Source organism: Chiloscyllium punctatum, chromosome 27, assembly GCF_047496795.1.
Source record: "Chiloscyllium punctatum isolate Juve2018m chromosome 27, sChiPun1.3, whole genome shotgun sequence".
NCBI lineage: Eukaryota > Metazoa > Chordata > Chondrichthyes > Orectolobiformes > Hemiscylliidae > Chiloscyllium > Chiloscyllium punctatum.
The window spans coordinates 53,117,834-53,137,215 of record NC_092765.1 but is presented as its reverse complement, the minus strand read 5'-3'; the positions used below and the strand labels follow the sequence as shown (position 1 = coordinate 53,137,215).

The 19,382-nt window shown below is 44.1% G+C and overlaps 1 protein-coding gene across 1 annotated transcript in view; it reads left to right on the top strand.

The window, feature by feature from the left end:
* The window catches only part of LOC140453708 (uncharacterized), a 121,661-nt gene that overhangs the window by 1,674 nt on the left and 100,605 nt on the right, over positions 1-19,382 (top strand). The window contains exon 2 of the mRNA XM_072548668.1: positions 298-426. The gene's annotated coding sequence lies outside the window, so the exon portion shown is untranslated. The remainder of the gene's footprint in view (positions 1-297; positions 427-19,382) is intronic.

Genomic DNA, 19,382 nt, shown 5'->3' with positions numbered 1-19,382 from the left:
AGTGCTTCCAGTGTAACCTGTTGGACTATAGCCTGGTGTTGTGTGATTTTAAACTTGAAGCATCAAAACACACCAGACTGTGTGCCAAATGCTGGAACCTGGGATTGAATAGATGGATGTCTGATGACCCACACGATGGGCAGATTGGTCTTTTTCCACGCTGTAAATGCTCGAAGACGGGGAGAAACTGATCTGCAGAAAAATGGGATTTCTGCTCTGTTAGTTTACCATGGGAGAGCTTTTCTGAACCCTGAAATGAGCTGGCAGGCAATCACTTTTGTCCCAAATATCATTTAGGTGAACATAAAATAAAGGATTGCAGATGCTGGAAATCTGAAACAAAACCAGGAATTGATCAAGAATCCAGCAGGGCTGGCAGCACAGCATCTGTGAAGAGAAACAAATGTTTAAGATCGACAGAATCAGGTTAGTGATGCATTTCTACATTAAGATTTCGGGGAAATTATCAGTTTTATCTTTTGAATCAGCATATTTATCAAAATCTCTCATTAGCTTACAACCATCAACATTATAAATGTCAAATACTGCTTCTGTTGCCCTGAGCTGGTGAAAGGCTGTGGTTTATTTTTTTTCTTTTCCTGTCAGTGAGCAGCCATCTCGAGTGCAGAATTGGTCCTTTCAGTGTCAACCTCAATATGCCCCTCTATTTGTCTCTGTCTGTGTGTATCTACCTGACTCTCTTCCACATTCTCCAACTTTCCATATTTCCATATCCCTCATTTCCCATTTCTGCTCTTTGAAAAGTCTGACATTCGAAGACAGTTTGACAGTGAAGCTGCTGAGAGGCTTTCTCCCTCCAGGCTGGAGTGTACAGAACTGGGTTCACACCCTCCGGATAATGTTTCTGTCACTTAGGCCCAAGGGAAAGAGGCATTTCTTCCCTCCAAATATTATGACCCTTTAGAAATATATTCAATGTTCCTAATTCTAAATGGAATCATAATCCAGTAGAAGAAAAAAATCAAAATTCCACCACAATTACAGGATTACAATAAGGTCTTTACTCTTGGTGCCAAAAAATGTGGTGCTGGAAAAGCACAGCCGGTCAGGCAGCATCCCATAAGCTCTGATAAAGAGCTTATGTTCAAAACAGCAACTCTCCTGCTCCTCGGATGCTGCCTGACTGGCTGTGCTTTTCCAGCATCACATTATTTGACTCTGATCCCCAGCACCTGCAGTCATCATTTTCTCCCTCTTTGCTGTTCGTGTAAATTGAATGAATGGTGACAGCAGAGAATAATGAGGATCAGCTCGTGGTGTCTGAGCCATTACCACAACATTCCCCGGCAAGTCTGCAGCATCTCCTGCCTCAGCTTGTTATTCCTACCAAATGGGGAATGAAGGAATGAGAGTAAAAGAAAAGGAGAAGCAGATGTGCTTATGGAACACCCCAGATTGAATTGATAGTGAACAAGAAACAACACTCACGGATAGGGCCAATGCAGGCGACAGGGGTGGGGAGAACCAAATCATAGCAGGCTGAGCTCAAGCACAGGAAGCGTTCAGAGTTGTCTCTTTCCACATACTGGATCAACAACACGGCATTTGCAAGAAGTTTAAACAACGAACCTTGAAAGTAAGGCACAGGCACCGCCAAGTTTACAAGGCAGGAACGTTAACCAACTAAGCCACGACGCCACACTTTTCCCATCCATTTGTGCATTTCCTTGCCCACAGTAACTCAAAGATTGCTTTTTCTGTATCAATGTTCCTCAGTGAGAATTACTTTTGCAAACACAGACAGGTCACAGCTGAACATTCTCCACCTAAAACACACAATCACCTCTTGCATTGGCTTAAAACTGATATTTTCAACCTGTTTAAACTGACAGGATAAAGAGGATGTGTTCATCCTCTCAGGGCACATTAACTGCGTAATCACACCATCATAGAAAATCATCCATGCCTCTGCTCTTCCTACCAAAGTGCATGACCTCAAACTTGCCCACATTGTACTCAATCTGCCACTTCTTTGCTCACTCTCCTAACCTGTTCAAATCCTTCTGCATCCTACCTCCCTCCTCAATGCCATCTGTCTCTCTAGCTTTTCTTTGTATCGTCTGCTAACTTAGCCAGAATGCCCTCAGTTCCTTCATCTAAATCGTTAGTGCATAAAGTGAGAAGTTGTGGTCCCAACACTGAGCCTTGCAGAACAACACTTGCCATCTTGAGAAGGACCTTTTATTCCCAGTGTCTGCTTTCTGCCAAATGGCCAAGCTTCTATCCATGCTAGCACCTTGCCTCTAACACCGTAGGCCCTTATCTTACTCGGTACCCTCCCATGCGGCACCTTGTCAAATGTCTTCTTGAAGTCCAGGTAAATAACATCCATTGACTCTCCTTGGTCTAACCTGCTTGACACTTCCTCAAAGAATTCTATCAGATTTGTCAGGCATGACATTGATGAAACCATGCTGACTTTGCCCCATTTTACCTTACTCTTCTGTTTATTCAGAAATGTCACCCTTCACAATGGATTCCAGGATCTAACCCATGACCAAGTTAGGCTAACTGGTCTGTAATTTTCCATCTTCTGCCATACTCCCTCTTTAAATGCCTTCAGAGCTCTTCAGCTATCTCCCTTAGAAGTCTGGGGTATGGTCCATCTGGCTTAGGTGATTTATCCACCTTCAGGCTTTTCCATTTTTGTAACATCTTCTCCTTGGTGATGGCACCATGCTCAGCTCAGCCCCCTCACTCTCTTGAATTTTTGGGATAATACTCATGTCTTGGCAATTTCCTTGTTCCTGGAGATCAGAGTCAAAGAGTGTGATGCTGGAAAAGCACTGCCAGTCAGGCAGCATTTGAGAAGCAGGAGAATCAACATTTCGAGCATAAGCCCTTCATCAGGATGTCCTATGCCTGAAACATTGATTCTCCTGCTCCTCAAATGCTGCCTGATCCAGCACCACACTCTTCGAACCATTTCCTTATTTCCCACTACTATCTCTCCAGCATCATTTTCCAGTGGCACAATATCCACTTTTGCTACTCTTTTGCCCTTTATATATCCAAAGAAACTCTTGCAGTCTTCATTTATATTACTGGCTAGCTTACTGTCATATTTAATCTTCTCCCTCTTTTTTTAGTTGTTCTCTGTTGGTCTTTTTAAGGTTCCCAATCCCCTGGTTTCCCACTGCCCTTTGCTATTTTATATGCTTCCTCCTTTGCTTTTATGCTATCCTTGACTTCCCTAGTCAGCCATGATTGCCTCATCCTCCCTGTACCATGCTTCTTTTTCCTCAGGATGAATCTCTGCTGTTTCTCTTGAATTACCACCAGAAACTCCTGCCATTGCTGTTCCACTGTCTTTCTTCCAAGGTGCCTCTCCCAGTCAATTCTACCCAGTTCCTCCTTCATGCCTCTGTAGTTGCCTTTATTCAGCTGTAATACCATTACCTCTGATTCTATCTTCTCCCTCTCAAACTGCAGAGTAATTTCAATCATATTATGATCACTGCCTCCTATGGGTTCCTTCGCCTTAAGCTCCCTTATCCAGACTAATCTTCTGGAATTTTTTGAGGATGTAATTCTGAAGATGGACAAGGGAGAACCAGTGGATGTAGTGTACCTGGACTTTCAGAAAGCCTTTGATAAAGTCCCACATAGGAGGTTAGTGAGCAAAATTAGGGTGCATGGTATTGGGGGCAAAATACTGACTTGGATTGAAAATTGGCTGGCTGACAGGAAACAAAGAGTAGTGATCAACGGCTCCCTTTCGGAATGGCAGGCGGTGACCAGTGGGATACTGCAGGGATCAGTGCTGGGACCGCAGCTTTTTACAATATACATAAATTATATAGATGATGGTATTAGAAGTAATATTAGCAAATTTGCTGATGATACAAAGCTGGGTGGCAGGGATGTGAGGAGGATGTTAGGAGAATACAGGGTGACCTGGACAGGCTAGGTGAGTGGACAGATGCATCGCAGATGCAGTTTAATATGGATAAATGTGTGGTTATCCACTTTGGTGGCAAGAACAGGAAGGCAGATTACTACCTAAATGGAGTCAAGTTAGGTAAAGGGGTAGTACAACGAGATCTAGGTATTCTTGTACATCAGTCAATGAAAGCAAGCATGCAGGTACAGCAGGCAGTGAAGAAAGCTAATGGCATGCTAGCCTTCATAACAAGAGGAATTGAGTATAGAAGCAAAGAGGTTCTTCTGCAGCTGTACAGGGCCCTGGTGAGACTGCACCTGGAATATTGTGTGCAGTTTTGGTCTCCAAATTGAGGAAAGACATTCTGAGGGAGTGCAGCATATGTTCACAAGGTCAATTCCTGGAATGGCGGGACTATCTTATGTTGAAAGATTGGAGTGACTGAGCTTGTATACCCTTGAGTTTAGAAGGCTGAGAGGGGATCTGATTGAGGCGTATAAGATTATTAAAGGATTATTAAAGGATTAAAGGATTCCTGGAGGCAGGAAGCATGTTTCTGCTGATATTTCACAAATTCGCTTAACTGTTTTTCTAGATTAGATTAGATTCCCTACAGTGTGGAAACAGGCCCTTCGGTCCAACAAGTCCACACCGGCCCTCCGAAGAGTAACCCACCCAGACCCATCTGACTAATGCACCTAACACTATGGGCAATTTACCATGGCCAATTCACCTGACCTATACATCTTTGGACTGTGGGAGGAAACCAGAGCACCTGGAGGAAACCCACGCAGACACGGAGAGAATGTGCAAACTCCACACAGACAGTTGCCTGAGGCTGGAATCGAACCTGGGTCTCTGGTGCTGTGAGGCAACAGTGCTCACCAATGAGCCACTGGGCTGCCCCATTGCAATCTGCTACCAACTTGATTTTCCCAGTCCATCTGCACATTGAAATCCCCCTATGATCACTGTAACTTTCCCTTGCTAAGACATCTTTTCTATTCCCGGGTGTGTCTTGCGCCCCAGATCCTGACTACTGTTTGGAGGCTTATGGTTCTTCTTAACCTTTGTGGTTCCTAAGTTCTATCCTCACAGATTCTACAGCATCTGACCCTACTTAATTTCTTATTATTGATTTGATTTAATTTCTTACTGATAAGGCATCCCCATCCCCACTGGCCACTGGGCTATATTTTTGATCGAATATTCAGCTCCCAATCCTGATCCCCGATACCCACCATGTCTATTCTTTATGTCATAACCATCTTCAGCAGTAATGTTTCTCACTCCAAGTTTTCAAACAGTTCATATTATCATCCTGGGTTTTACTGTGAAGAAGGTGGAGTTGTGATAATCTGATGTTGTTCCTGAACTCCAGGAAGGTATACAACAGGCTGATACTAACAGGGGCTCATTTTGAGACATTAAGCTGCAGTGAAGGGACAGCACCAATAAAGGCGTCATTCAACTTGCCCAATTCTAGATCCCGGGCTGGAAATGACCAGGGGTTTCTCACTGAATTTATTCAACATCTTGACTCAAAGAATCCATGACTCAAAGAATGAAAGTAGATTTTACTGGAGTGGATCATGACAGAGCACAGTAACTGGGAACAAAATGATGGGAAGTTCCAGCAGAGAAGGAGGCAACCCTGAAGCAGGCACTGAGGACAAATATGTTTCCTTTGCCAGTGAATGGCATCACTTCACAAAGTGGAGATTAGTGAAGTGAAGCAGTGACAGTGATGATCTTTACTAGTTGTTCACCTTGTAATTGTTCCCATTGCTGCTCATGTCCGTGTAAACATCAGAACTCTGCAGCTTGGGGGTATTGGTCTGTACAGGGTCAGGGACGCAATGGGCAATGTGTCTGACTTTACATCAGGAGATTGTAGGTTCCGCTCCTACTTGACTTCAGTGTCGTTCACAGCTTCTTTGTACTTCCAAACTCATCTTTCTCATTGTTCTGAAGCCAAGATGTGGTTTGAACTCCTGATCTGCAGGGATGAGAATCCTTTCATTGTCTCCCATGAGTAAATGTCCCTGATAACACCAGAATCAATCTCACAGTGCTGTCAGAGGAGGGGAGCTGAAATAGTCCCACATGCTGCTCATGGGCACCTTTTCATTTCCCAAACCCAAGGAAAGGGAACCAACAACAAAGCCCAGTCTCACCTTTGTGAATCTTTAGAAATTCTTTGGGAAGCAGAATCAGAGGAGAGGTGTACTATCTGACTGAGCAGAGAGAGTCAAGGCAATTTCCCCTTCTTTCAGAGCGGCCTCTGATATATTTGGGGATATTAACTGATCCGAGACAAGAACAGATCCCTGTAAGATCTGCTCTGTTTTTGCTGGTGTCACAGTCAGGAACAAACAACCCTGATTCCCTGACTGGGAAATAAGCTCTGGCTTGTAGCCTTGCCTGCTCTGATGTTTAAAGCGCTCATGTCAATGATATTTTCCCTGTGATATTTTAATCTTAAACAACACAACAAATAGGACTGAAAATCTTCTTTTGTATTCATTTTGTGAGATGTGGGTGTTATTGGCTGGGTCAGCATTTATTGCCCATCCCTAGTTGTCCTTGAGAAGGTGAGCTGCCTTCTTGAACCACTGTGGCTTGACCCACATTGCCATTAGGGAGGGAGTTCCAGGGTTTTAGCCTGTGACAGTGACGGAACTGTGATATTTTTTAGAGTTAGGATGTTGAGTGACTTGGAGGGGAACTTGCAGTTGGTGGTGTTCCATGTATCTGCTGCCCTTGTCCTTCTAGATGGAAGTGGCCGTGGGTTTGAAAGGTGTTATCGAAGGATCTTTGGTGAATTTCTGCAGTACATCCGGTGGATAGTACACACTTCTGCTACTCAGCGTAAGTTGTCAAGGGGAATGGATGTTTGTGGATGTAATGCTAATCAAGCTGGCTACTTTATCATGGATGGCATCAAGCTTCTTGAGTGTTGTTGGGGCTGCATTCATTCAGGCAAGTGGGGAATATTCCATTACACTCCTGACTTATGCCATGTACATGGTGAACAGGCTTTATGGAATCAGAAGGTGAGTTATTTGCTGCAGTATTCTGAGCATCTGACCTGCTGTTATAGCCACTGCATTTATGTGATGAGTCCAGTTGAGTTTCTGACCAAGGAGAACTCCCAGGATGTTGATAGTGGAAGACTCAATGCAGGTAAGGGGTATCAAGGGGTGGTGGTTAGATTGTCTGTTGTTGGTGATGATCATAGCCCGGCTTTTATGTAGTGTGAATGTTACTTGCCACTCTTCAGCCCAAGCCTGGATATTGTTGCATTTGGACATGGTCTGCTTCAATATCTGAATGGTGCTGAATATTGAGCAATCATTGGAGAACATCAACACTTCTGACCTTAAGATGGAGGGAGAATCATTGGTGATGGTTTGGTCGAGGACACTACCCTGAGGAACTCCTGCAGAGACATCCTGGAGCTGAGATGACAGACCCCCAATAACCACAACCATTTTCCTATGTGTCAGGATGACTCTGACCACCGGCGAGTTTTCCTCCTGATTCTCATGGATTCCAGTTTTGCCAGGGCTCCTCGATGCCGCACTCAGCCAAATGCAGCCTTGATGTCAAGAGCTGTCACTTTCACTTCACTTCTGGAATTCAGTTCTTTTGTCCATGTTTGAACCAGGGCTGTAATAAGGTCAGGAGCTGGGTGACCCTGGTGAAACCCAAACTGGGCGTCACTGAGCAGATTATTAGAGTTGTAGAGTCATAGAGATGTACAGCATGGAAACAGACCCTTTGATCCAACTCGCCCATGCCGAACAAATTTCCCAATCTAATATAATTCCATTTGCCAGCACTTGTCACATATCCCTCTAAACTCTTCCTATTCACATACCCATCCAGGTGCCTTTTAAATGTTATAATTGTACCAGCCTCCACCACTTCCCCAGGCAGCTCAGTCTGTAAACATACCACCCTCTGTGAGAAAAAGTTGCTCCTTAGGTCTCTTTTATATCTTTCTCCTCTCACCCTCAACCTATGCCCTCTAGTTCTGGACTCCTCCACCTGAGGGAAAAGCCTTTGTCTATTTATCCTATCCATGCTCCTCATTATTTTATAAACTTCGATAAAGGTCACCCCTCAGCCCCTGAAGCTCCAGGGAAAACATCCCTAGCCGATTCAGTCTCTCCCTCAAGCTCAAATCCTCCAACCCTGGCAATATGCTTGTGAATCTTTTCTGAACCCTTTCAAGTTTCACAACATCGTTCCTCCTATAGGAAGGAGATGAGAAATGCACAATACATTCTAAAAGTGGCCTAACCAATGTCATGTACAGCCACCCATGTTCTCTCAACTTCTGTACTCGATGCTCTGACCAATAAAGCATACCAAATGCCTTCTTCACTGTGACTCCACTTTCAAGGAACTATGGACCTGTACTCCAAGGTCAACAACATCTCCCTCCTCTCTTGCCCCTCTTTCTATCCTTCATATAGGAGAAAGTGAGGACTGCAAACGTTGGAGATCACAGTTGAGAGTGTGGTCCTGGTAAAGCACTGCAGGTCAGGCAGCATCCGAGGAGCAGGCAAATCGACGTTTTGGACATAAGCCCTTCACCCTGATGAAGGGCTTATGCCCAAACTGTCGATTTGCCTGCTCCTCGGGTGCTGTCTGATCTGCTGTGCTCATCCTTCCTGTAGCATTTGTATCCTGGAACATTAAGATGCTAGTCCTGTCCATCCCTGAGCTATGTCTCTGTACTTGCTATGATAACCCAGTCCCATGTTCCTAAGCATGTCCTGAGTTCATTTGCCTTCCCTGTTATGCCTTTTGCATTGATATAAATGCTGTTTAAATTATCAGTCCGACCGCGTTCTCTGTTTTGTTCCTGTCTTCCTGTTTGACACCTTCATTTTCCCAACTGTACCAGTCTCAGATTGATCGCTTTCCTCACTTCCTCCCTGGGTGCCACTACTCGACTCCCCCGCCCCCGCCTCCCCCAACCACCACTCCAGCTTACTAGTTTAAATTGTCCTGAGCAGCTCTAGCAGATCTCTTCGCCAGTGTATTAGTCCCTTTCCAAGTCAAATGCGATCTGTCTTTCTTGTACAGGTCACTTCTACCCAGATGAGATTCCAATGATCCAAAAATGTGAACCCTTGTCTCCTGCACTAGCTCCTTACCCACTCATTCATCTGCTCTATCCTCATGTTCCTGCCCTCACTAGCTCCTCTCACCGGGAGTAATCCAGATATTGCTAACCGCGAGGGCATCCTTTTTAAATTCCTGCCTAACTTCTTAAATTTTCCTTCAGAATCTCATCCTTTTCCCTTCCTATGACATTAGTTCCATTGTGTACAATGACGACCTGCTGGTCTCTATCCCCTTTGAGAATACTCTGCATTATCTCAAAGATATTCTTGATCTTGGCACCAGGGAGGCAACACACCATTTTGATTTCTTGCTGTCAGCTACAGAAATGTCTGTTTGTGCCTCTGATTAAAGAGTCACCTATCACAACCAATCACTTAGACCCTGATGTACCCATTACATTAGAGCCAGTCTTGGTATCAGAAACTTAGCTATTCATGTTACATTCCCCTGAGAGTCCCTCAACCCCTATACTTTGCAAAGCAGCATACTTGTTTGAGGTGGTGATAGCACTACTTGCCCCCCTCTCCTACCTTTCCTGGAGGTAACCCATCTACCTGACTGTACTTGCGGTTTTTCTCCTTCCCTATAACTGCCATCCATCACACCCCCTAGTTCCTGTAAATTGCTCATTGCCACTAACTGCCGCTCCAAACGATTCATTGGACCTGATGGGATTCACACCCAAACACACTTATTGCAAACATAATCATTAGTAACATGGAAACTCCCACATCCAATAGGAAGAGCATATCACTATTAAAGGCCATCTTTGTTCCTTAATAGTCTACAGAAAACAGCACTGTCCTACTGCTCTAAAAAACACTTAGTGCCTCTGTTTTATATTTTTAAAATTTCATCGAGGCAGATCTCAATAAAACATAAACCAAAAAGGATCCACTCTATTAACTTTTGCAGATTTACAGCAATGTTACACTTAAAAACTATGCACTTAGCTTTTCCCATGCTGTGAGCTCTCCCACACCAAGGCCAGCGGTGAATTTCGCTGTTTGTTAATTTTTCTTAGACACACTCCACTGTCAAGAGATTGGTTACTGATGTGTGCTGTCCAGATTTTTTTCGAAGTGTCAGCTGGTTACCAATGTGTGTTTCGTTTTCTCTCCTTCTTCCTTCTCTCTCTCTCTGTTTTTCTCTCTCCCTCTTTTTTCTTTCTGTCTTCTTTTTCTCTCTCTCGCTCTCTCTCCTTTTCTCTTAGAAGGTGCTGTTGATGGCACTGATGATTGAGAGTGGATTGATGGGAAAGTAATTGTCTGGGTTGAATTTGTCCTGCTTGTTACATACAGGATATAGATTAGATTACTTAGATTTTAGATTACTTACAGTGTGGAAACAGGCCCTTCGGCCCAACAAGTCCACGCTGACCCGCCGAAGCACAACCCACCCAGACCCATTTTCCTACATTTACCCCTTTGCCTAACACTACGGGCAATTTAGCATGGCCAATTCACCTAACCTGCACATTTTTGGACTGTGGGAGGAAACTGGACCACCCGGAGGAAACCCACGCAAACACAGGGAGAATGTGCAAACTCCACACAGTCAGTCGCCTAAGGTGGGAATTGAACCCGGGTCTCTGGCGCTGTGAGGCAGCAGTGCTAACCACTGTGCCACCGTGCAATTTTCCACATTGTCAGGTAGATGCCAGTGTTGTAACTCCAGGAACAGCTTGGTTAGGGGAGTGGCAAATTCTGGAGCAAAGTATTCAGTACTATTGCCAGAATGTTTTCAGGGCATGTAGTATTTGCAGTATCCAGTGTCTCCAGTTTCTTGATATCACATGGAATGAATCAAATTCAATGAAGGCATGTTTCTGTGATGCTGGGGACCACTGGAGGAGGTCGAGATGGATCATCCACTTGGCACATTTGGCTGAAGATTGCTGGGAAAGCTTCAGCCTTATCTTCTGCATTGATATGCTGGGCTCTCCATCATTGACGATTGGGATCTTTGTGGACCCTCCTCCTCCAGTTAGTTGTTTAATCATCCAACACTACTCACGACTCGATGTGGAAGGACTGCAGAGCTTAGATACGATTCATTGGTTGGAGGACTGCTCAGCTCTGTCTAACACTTGCTGTTTATGCCATTTGGCATGCAAGTAGTTCTGTTTGGTAGCTTCATCATGTTGACACCTCATTTTCAGGTGTGCCTGGTACTGCTCCTGGCATGCCCTCCTAAACTCTCCATTGAACCAGGGTTGATCCCCTGGCCTAATGGTTGAGTGGGGGCTATGCAGGGCTATGAGGTTGCAGATTGTGCTGGAGTACTATTCTGCTGCTGTTGATGGCCCACAGCAGCTCAGAGTTGCCCAACCTTGAGTTGCTGGATCTGATCAAAGTCTGTTCTATTTAACACAGTGATAGTGCCACCCAGCACGATGGAGGGTATTCTCAATGTGAAGGCAGAACTTTGTCTCCACAAGGTTTGTGCAGTGGCACTCTTACTGATGCTGTCATGAACAGATTCATCTGCAGCTGGCAGTTTGGTAAGGATGAGGTCAAGTATGTTTTTTCCTCTTGTTGATTCTCTCACCACTTGCCACAGACCCAGTCCAGTAGCTATGCCCTTTTGGACTCAACCAACTCAATTGGGATGGGAAACAAAAACAGAAATTGCTGGAAAAGCTCAGCAGGTCTGGTAGCATCTGTGCAGAGAAATCAGAGTTAATGCTTTGGGTAAACTTTCCTCAGAAATAGCTTTTCCTGCAGCTTCTGCTTTCTATTGGAGATGGGAAAATTGTGTTCCTGCCCCCTCAGGGAATTAACCTCATTTTCACCCACAGAGGGAAACACACAGACACATTCCCCCAAGAGTGGCAGAAGCCTCAAAAAAGACCAAATAGGAATTCACCCACTTAGCTTATTTGGACCCATTTCAGAGTTCAATACAGCAAAGTGCTTGCTTGGATGTTGGATGCAGCAGGTGTACAAATACTTTGACAAGCCCCAATGAGACTTGACCTGATAACCCCTGATCCTGGGACCATTGCTCTAACCACTGAGCTACAGAGCCACTACAGAGACACTACAGCGCATACTGAGAGAGGGAGTATGTCAGAGAAATTAGCCCAATAAAGCAGAGATCACAAAACACAGATCAAAGTGAAATTAATAAACTATTTATTAACACAGCGATATTACAGAAGATAAATTGACCAAGCTGAAACGGCACAGTCAGTCCAGGTAGCTGAAACCCTGGGCTGAGAATCAAGCCAGTTTTTTTATATAGGAATTTAGTACAGTGATGCTAATTTAAAAATAGTGAAAATACAATGGTTTTGATAGTCAAGAATCAAGTTACGATGGTGATAATCACAAAGCAATTATCAGAAGAATGTCCTGAAGGTAGATACAATGAGACATCTGGTAGTATCAATCAGTTTTTAATGGGATCAGGAGATTCCAGCTCTCTTTGAGGGTAGGTGGCAGTAAAGTGTTTCCATTGTTGCTCTCGTGTGAGCAAGGTCTTCTGGTTTCTCTCCATCTGACCTGAGCTTTGTGTGGCTTTGATATCACTAGGGTACGAGACTGCTCTCAGGGCTTTGGGACAGCTTTGTTTATCTGGTCCAGGAAGCTTATTGTCAGGTTGTCTTGGGAAATGTATTCCCTGGTTAGCAAATGACTGTAGTCATGTCTGGTTTCCCGTGTCAGCCTGTTTGGTCAATGCTGAGGCATTCTGGGTGTTTCTTCTTCGGTTTGGACAGGCTTGATTTTCTGTGTTCTGTATGGCCATGCTGTGGGTAGGCAGGGTGTCAGATCTTTTCCCATAAGGTCTCATGCACCAGAAACTGCAATATAATAGATGATTGGATAGCCTGTACATTATAAAGCAAGATGCAACAAAATCGAGACAGAGCTGAGGGGATCATGTCCAGAAGGAGGGGAGAATGCAATGCTGGATCAGACAGTGTCCAGAATGATATAAATAGAGATCTTCCCTGGTAGTCTAGTCATTAGGATTCAGTACTTTCTCTGCCATGACCTGTTAATGGTTAACATTTACAGTAATAAATTTAAAATACTGTCTGATCTTTAGAAGCAGAATTAGCTGTGGACCAGTCAGAAATGCTTCCCTGCATGTTACAGTCCCAATGTCAGCTGCTCTTCTCTGATCCGCAATTGGTTTAAAACAAGAACAGAGTGGACAGCAGGAAAAGGGAACGGCAATGTGGTTTGTGAGAGGTGAGTGTGGGCCTGGTGGAGCCAGGCTCAGTGTAGTGCTGAAGGCCGGTTTCCCTGTTTACCCTGGTATACTGATCGCTCTAGATTGATCACCAACAAAGACTCTCCTTTGTGTTTTGTCCTTCGCACATTTCAAGATGACAAGTCTTTTCAAAATCAGTCAATTAATATAAGTCAAGCATTTAGAGATTGAAAAACAATCAAATTTAAATCTGATGGTGTTGATAACCTTGAAAAAATCTTGTTGAAAAGAAATTAATATGTCCACATGGGGGCAATTGGATAGAAAGGGGAAAGCCAACTGCTATCTCATAGAGTCATAGAGATGCACAGCATGGAAATTGACCCTTTGGTCCAACTATTTTCAAGGAACTATGAACCTGCACTCTAAGGCCTCTTTGGTCAGCAACATTCCCTAGGACCTTACCATTGAGTGTATAAGTTCTTGTGTTTATCTAAATTAAACTCCATTTGCCACTCCTCAGCCCATTGGCCCATCTGATCAAGATCCCAATGTATTCTGAAGCAATCTTCTGCGCTGCCCACTACACCTCCAATTTTGGTGTCATCTGCAAACTTACTAACTATACTTTCTATGTTCACATCCAAATCATATATATAAATGACAAAAAGTAGTGGAACTAGCACCAAATCTTGTGGCACTCCACTGGTCACAGGCCTGCAGTCTGAAAAGAAACCCTCCGCCACTGCCCTCTGTCTTCTACCTTCGAGCCAGTTCTGTATCCAAATGGCTAGTTCTCCTGTCTTTCATAAGATCTAACCGTGCTAATCAATCTCCCACGGAGAACCTTGCCAAACGCCTTACGGATCACGTCTACCACTCAGCCCTCATCAATCCTCCTTGCTACTTCTTCAAAAAATTCAATGAAGTTCATGGACATGATTTCCTACACACAAAGCCATGCTGACTATCCCTAATCAGTCCTTGCCTTTCCAAATACATGTGCTGAAAATGTGTTGCTGGAAAAGCGCAGCAGGTCAGGCAGCATCCAAGGAGCAGGAGAATCGACATTTTGGGCATGAGCCCTTCTTCAAGAAAGGAGAATCAACATTTCGGGCATGAGCCCTTGGATGCTGCCTGACCTGCTACGCTTTTCCAGCAACACATTTTTCAGCTCTGATCTCCAGCATCTGCAGTCCTCACTTTCTCCTTTCCAAATACATGTATTTGGATTGCCTCCAACAACTTGCCCACCACCGATGTCAAGCTTATCTGTCTATAGTTCCCTGATTTTTCCTTACCACCTTTCTTTAATAGTTGTACCACGTTGGTCACCTCACCTGTGACTACCAATGATACAAATATCCCAGCAATCACTTCCCTGGCTTCCCACAGAGTTCGAGGGTGCACCTGATCAGGCCCTGGGGATTTATCCAATTATATGCATTTCAAGACACCCAACACCTCCTCCTCTGTAATATGGGCATTTTTCAAGATCTATTTCCCCATACTCTATATTTTCCTTCTCTAGAGTAAACACTGATCTAAAGTACTTGTTTAGTATCTTTCCCCATCACCTGCAGCTCCATACATAGACTGCCTTGCTGATCTTTGAGGAGCCCTATTCTCTCCCTTTTATCCTTAATGTATTTATAAAAACGCTTTGGATTCTCCTTAACTCTATTTGCCAAAGCTAACTCATGTCCTCTTTTTGCCCCCCTGATTTCCCTCTTAAGTATACTCCTCCTGCCTTTAGACTCTTCTAGTGATATTCTCAATCTCTCTTGTCTATACCTGACATACGCTTCTTTCTTTTTCTTAACCAAAATCCCAATATCTTTAGTCATCCAGCATTCCCTACACCTAACAGCCTTGCCTTTCACCCTAACAGGAATATACTGTCTCTGGACTCTAGTTATCTCATGTGAGAAACGAAGCTCACTCACTTCAATAATTTCAGTCCGAGACAAGATCTGAATCAGTAGTATCATTTATTATGCTCTTGCAAGAGGGGTGTGGTGTCCACTGTCCACAAGGCACGCACACACTGAATTTAACGAGTACACAATATTTATGTAATTTGTTTCTCTTCCCTCCTCCCATTGCTCCTCCCCTGTTTACATCTATTTCTAATCTAAACCCGGCTGTTTATCTCTGAACTCATTCGGCCTTGTCCGTGACAAAATGTTTATCTCTGGCCTCACAAGGCCGTTTGACCACCTCCCTCTGTTACTTGCAGAAGTAACACTATATCCCACAATTTCCCCCTTTTTCTTTAATTACCATTTGTTATCTTCTGCATTTTTCTTTTAAGCATCGACCCCAAAATTCCAGAGATTTTATCCATCTTAGTCTCACTCATCCCCTCATTATTTAATCGATAAAGTTCCTCTGCCTGATTCCCTTTTAGGGGCATCTGTTTCATTAAGGCTGTCTCAATCAGTCTTTGGGTGAGCCCTCATATACAGGGTATGATACAACAGCCAATGGCTACCAATACCCCGGCTACTAATATCAGGGAAATAAGGATGGAAACCATCACCCCCTTCTATTTTCCAAACCATGATTCAAGACATCCCGTGAGAGATGTGTCACAATTCTGTGACTTTCACCTTGGTTATGGAGAGAAATAGGTGCGTGCAACAGGGTAGGTTTTACAATTGGGGGAAGGGTAAATATGATGCTGCAAGACAGGATCTGAGGAGCAGAAGTTGGGAGCATAGGCTGTCAGGGAAGGATGTCGTTGAAATGTGGAACTTTTTCAAGGAACAGATACGACGTGTCATTGATATGTATGTACCTGTCAGGCAGGAAAGAGATGGTCGTGTGAGGGAACCTTGGTTGACGAGGGAGGTTGAATGTCTCGTAAAGAAGAAGAAGAAGGCTTACATAAGGTTGAGGAAGCAAGGTTCAGACAGAGCGTTGGAGGGATACAGGAGAGCCAGGAGGGAGCTGAAGAAAGGGATTAGGAGAGCGAAGAGAGGGCATGAAAAATCTTTGGCAGGTAGGATCAAGGATAACCCCAAGGCCTTTTATGCATATGTGAGAAACGATGAGAATGACGAGAACGAGGGTAGGTCCGATCAAGGACAGTAGTGGGAGACTGTGTATTGAGTCGGGAGAGATAGGAGAGGTCGTGAATGAGTACTTTTCTTCAGTATTTACAAATGAGAGGGACTGTATTGTTGAAGAGGAGAGTATGAAACGGACTGGTAAGCTCAAGGAGATACCTGTTGGGAAGGAAGATGTGTTTGGCATTTTGAAAAACTTGAGGATAGACAAGTTCCCCTGAGCCTGACGGGATATATCCTAGGATTATGTGGGAAGCAAGAAAGGAAATTGCAGAACCGTTGGCAATGATCTTTTCATCTTCACTGTCAGTGGGGGTGGTGCCAGGGGACTGTTGTGTGGCGAATGTTGTGCCCCTGTTCAAAAAAGGGAATAGGGATAACCCTGGGAATTACAGGCCATTTAGTCTTACTTCGGTGCTAGGCAAAGTAATGGAAAGGGTACTGAGGGATAGGATTTATGAGTATCTGGAAAGACACTGCTTGATTAGGGACAGCCAGCACAGATTTGTGAGGGGTAGGTCTTGCCTTACAAGTCTTATTGAATTCTTTGAGGAGGTGACCAAGCACATGTGGATGAGGGTAGAGCAGTGGATGTAGTGTACATGGATTTTAGTAAGGCATTTGATCAGGTTCCCCATGGTAGGCTTATGCGGAAAGTCAGGAGGCATGGGATAGTGGAAGGTTTGGCCATTTGGATAGAGAACTGGCTAACTGGTCAAAGTCAGAGAGTGGTGGTAGATGGTAAATATTCAGCCTGGAGCCCAGTTACAAGTGGAGTTCTGCAGGGATCAGTTCTGGGTCCTCTGCTGTTTGTAATTTTTATTAATGACTTGGAAGAGGGAGTCGAAGGATGGGTCAGACGATATGAAGATTGGTGGAGTTGTGGATAGTGAGGAGGATTGTTGTTGGCTGCAAAGGGACTTAGATATGATGCAGAGCTGGGCTGAGGAGTGGCAGATGGAGTTCAACCCTGTCAAGTGTGAGGTTGTCCATTTTGGAAGGACAAATAAGAATGCGGAATACAGGGTTAATGGTAGGGTTCTTAGTAAGGTGGAGGAGCAGAGGGATCTATGTTCATAGCTCTTTGAAAGTTGCCGCTCAGGTGGCTAGAGCTTATAAAAAGGCCTATGGTGTATTCGCGTTCATTAGCAGAGGGATTGAATTCAAGAGTCGTGAGGTGATGTTGCAGCTGTACAGGACCTTGGTAAGTCCACATTTGGAGTACTGTGTGCAGTTCTGGTCACCTCACTTTAGGAAAGATGTGGAAGCTTTGGAGAGGGTGCAGAGGAGATTTACCAGGATGTTGCCTGGAATGGAGAATAGGTCGTACGAGGATAGGTTGAGAGTGCTAGGCCTTTTCTCATTGGAACGGCGAAGGATGAGGGGTGACTTGATAGAGATTTATAAGATGATCGGGGAATAGATAGAGTAGACAGTCAGAGACTTTCCCTGGGTACAACAGAGTGTTACGAGGGGACATAAATAAATTTAAGGTGAAGGGTGGAAGGTATAGGGGGGATGTCAGGGGTAGGTTCTTTACCCAGAGAGTGGTGGAGGCATGGAATGCGCTGCCTGTGGGAGTGGCAGAGTCAGAATCATTGGTGACCTTTAAGCGGCAATTGGACAGGTACATGGATAGGTGCTTAAGCTAGGACAAATATTCGGCACAACATCGTGGGCCGAAGGGCCTGTTCTGTGCTGTATTGTTCTATGTTCTATGTACTCCTGAATTCTCAGCCAGTTCCTCTGCTAAGGTAGTCAATCCTGTTAAAGCCTGAGTAATTGAACCATCAGGCGCAGTGTTATTAGGAATAAAGGTGCAACAGCTTCCTCCTAACATCACAAACACACACCCTTTTTCCACTAAAATCATATCAAGGGCCATTCTGTTTTCCCATGCCATCCTACTTGTCGCATCAAGCTGTTCTGATATTCCTTTAACCGCATCTCTTGTATAATTTATAAATCACTGTTGATTGTAGAAAATGCAATTTATCCAATTTACATTTTTATTAATTGTTACCCACCAAAAGAAGGCTGACTCACAGCCTGCTGCAATCTTGTTACGAGCCTTGAACTCATCAGGTACACCCCTAGGGACTCCTACAGAATCGAGATAAATCCTGTCATCAAAAGAAGTGTCTAATGTGATCTCTTACTCCTTCCCTTTTTCCCTACTATCCTTTCCTTCTAAAATGCCAGGGTAAATGCAATTGCCAATTGTACAATTGCACATATCCCTCTCCAATCTGGAGATAGGGTGGGTCTTGTGAGAAACAAAGCCCACTCACTTCAATAATTTCAGTCCGAGACAAGATCTGAATCAGTAGTGTCATTCATTTTACACTTGCAAGTGGGTGTGATGTCCAGTGTCTATAAGGTAGAGGACATACACACCAAATTCAATTCATACACAACATTTATATGATTTGATTTCTTTTGTTTTACATTGCTCCTCCCCTGTTTACGTCTTCCACTTCCCTAAGACCGGCACCCATTACCCCTGTTTATCTCTTGCCTTATCCGGCCTTGTCTGTGACAAAATGCTTATTTCTGGCCTCACAAGGCCATTTGACCTCATCCCGCTGTAGGTCATTGTTAGGCATATTCTTTCTTCATCATTATCTACCCCCTCCATCTGTGCCTTTCCCGAGGATGTTCTGATCCCTATGACCCTTTTAATTGGGGTTTGTTCCTCTGTCTCTGTAAAAGTGGGAAACAGATGTTTTTACCTACTGTTTTACAGGCGTATCTAGCTTAACTTCATCCCCTCACAACATCTAATCTACTTGCCCGTAATGTCTACCATTGTTTTGCAGTCACACTTCATTCTGACATACAATTTTAGCTCATACAAAAACAATTATATATTTCCTCCATATCGTTTCCATTCTTATTGACTCAGCTCTTGGCTAAAACAATTACACACTGGTGTGAGTTCATTTTACTTTGTAAAATGGAATTGCAGAATTGCAGAAGTAACATTAATTTACCTATATCCCACAGTCTCAATATTTTGCCTGCACAGTACCATCATAGATCCGCTCAGGGAACCTTTAGTGATGAGTAGTTCCCTCCCTTGTCCGTTTCGGTGCCGGCTGAAA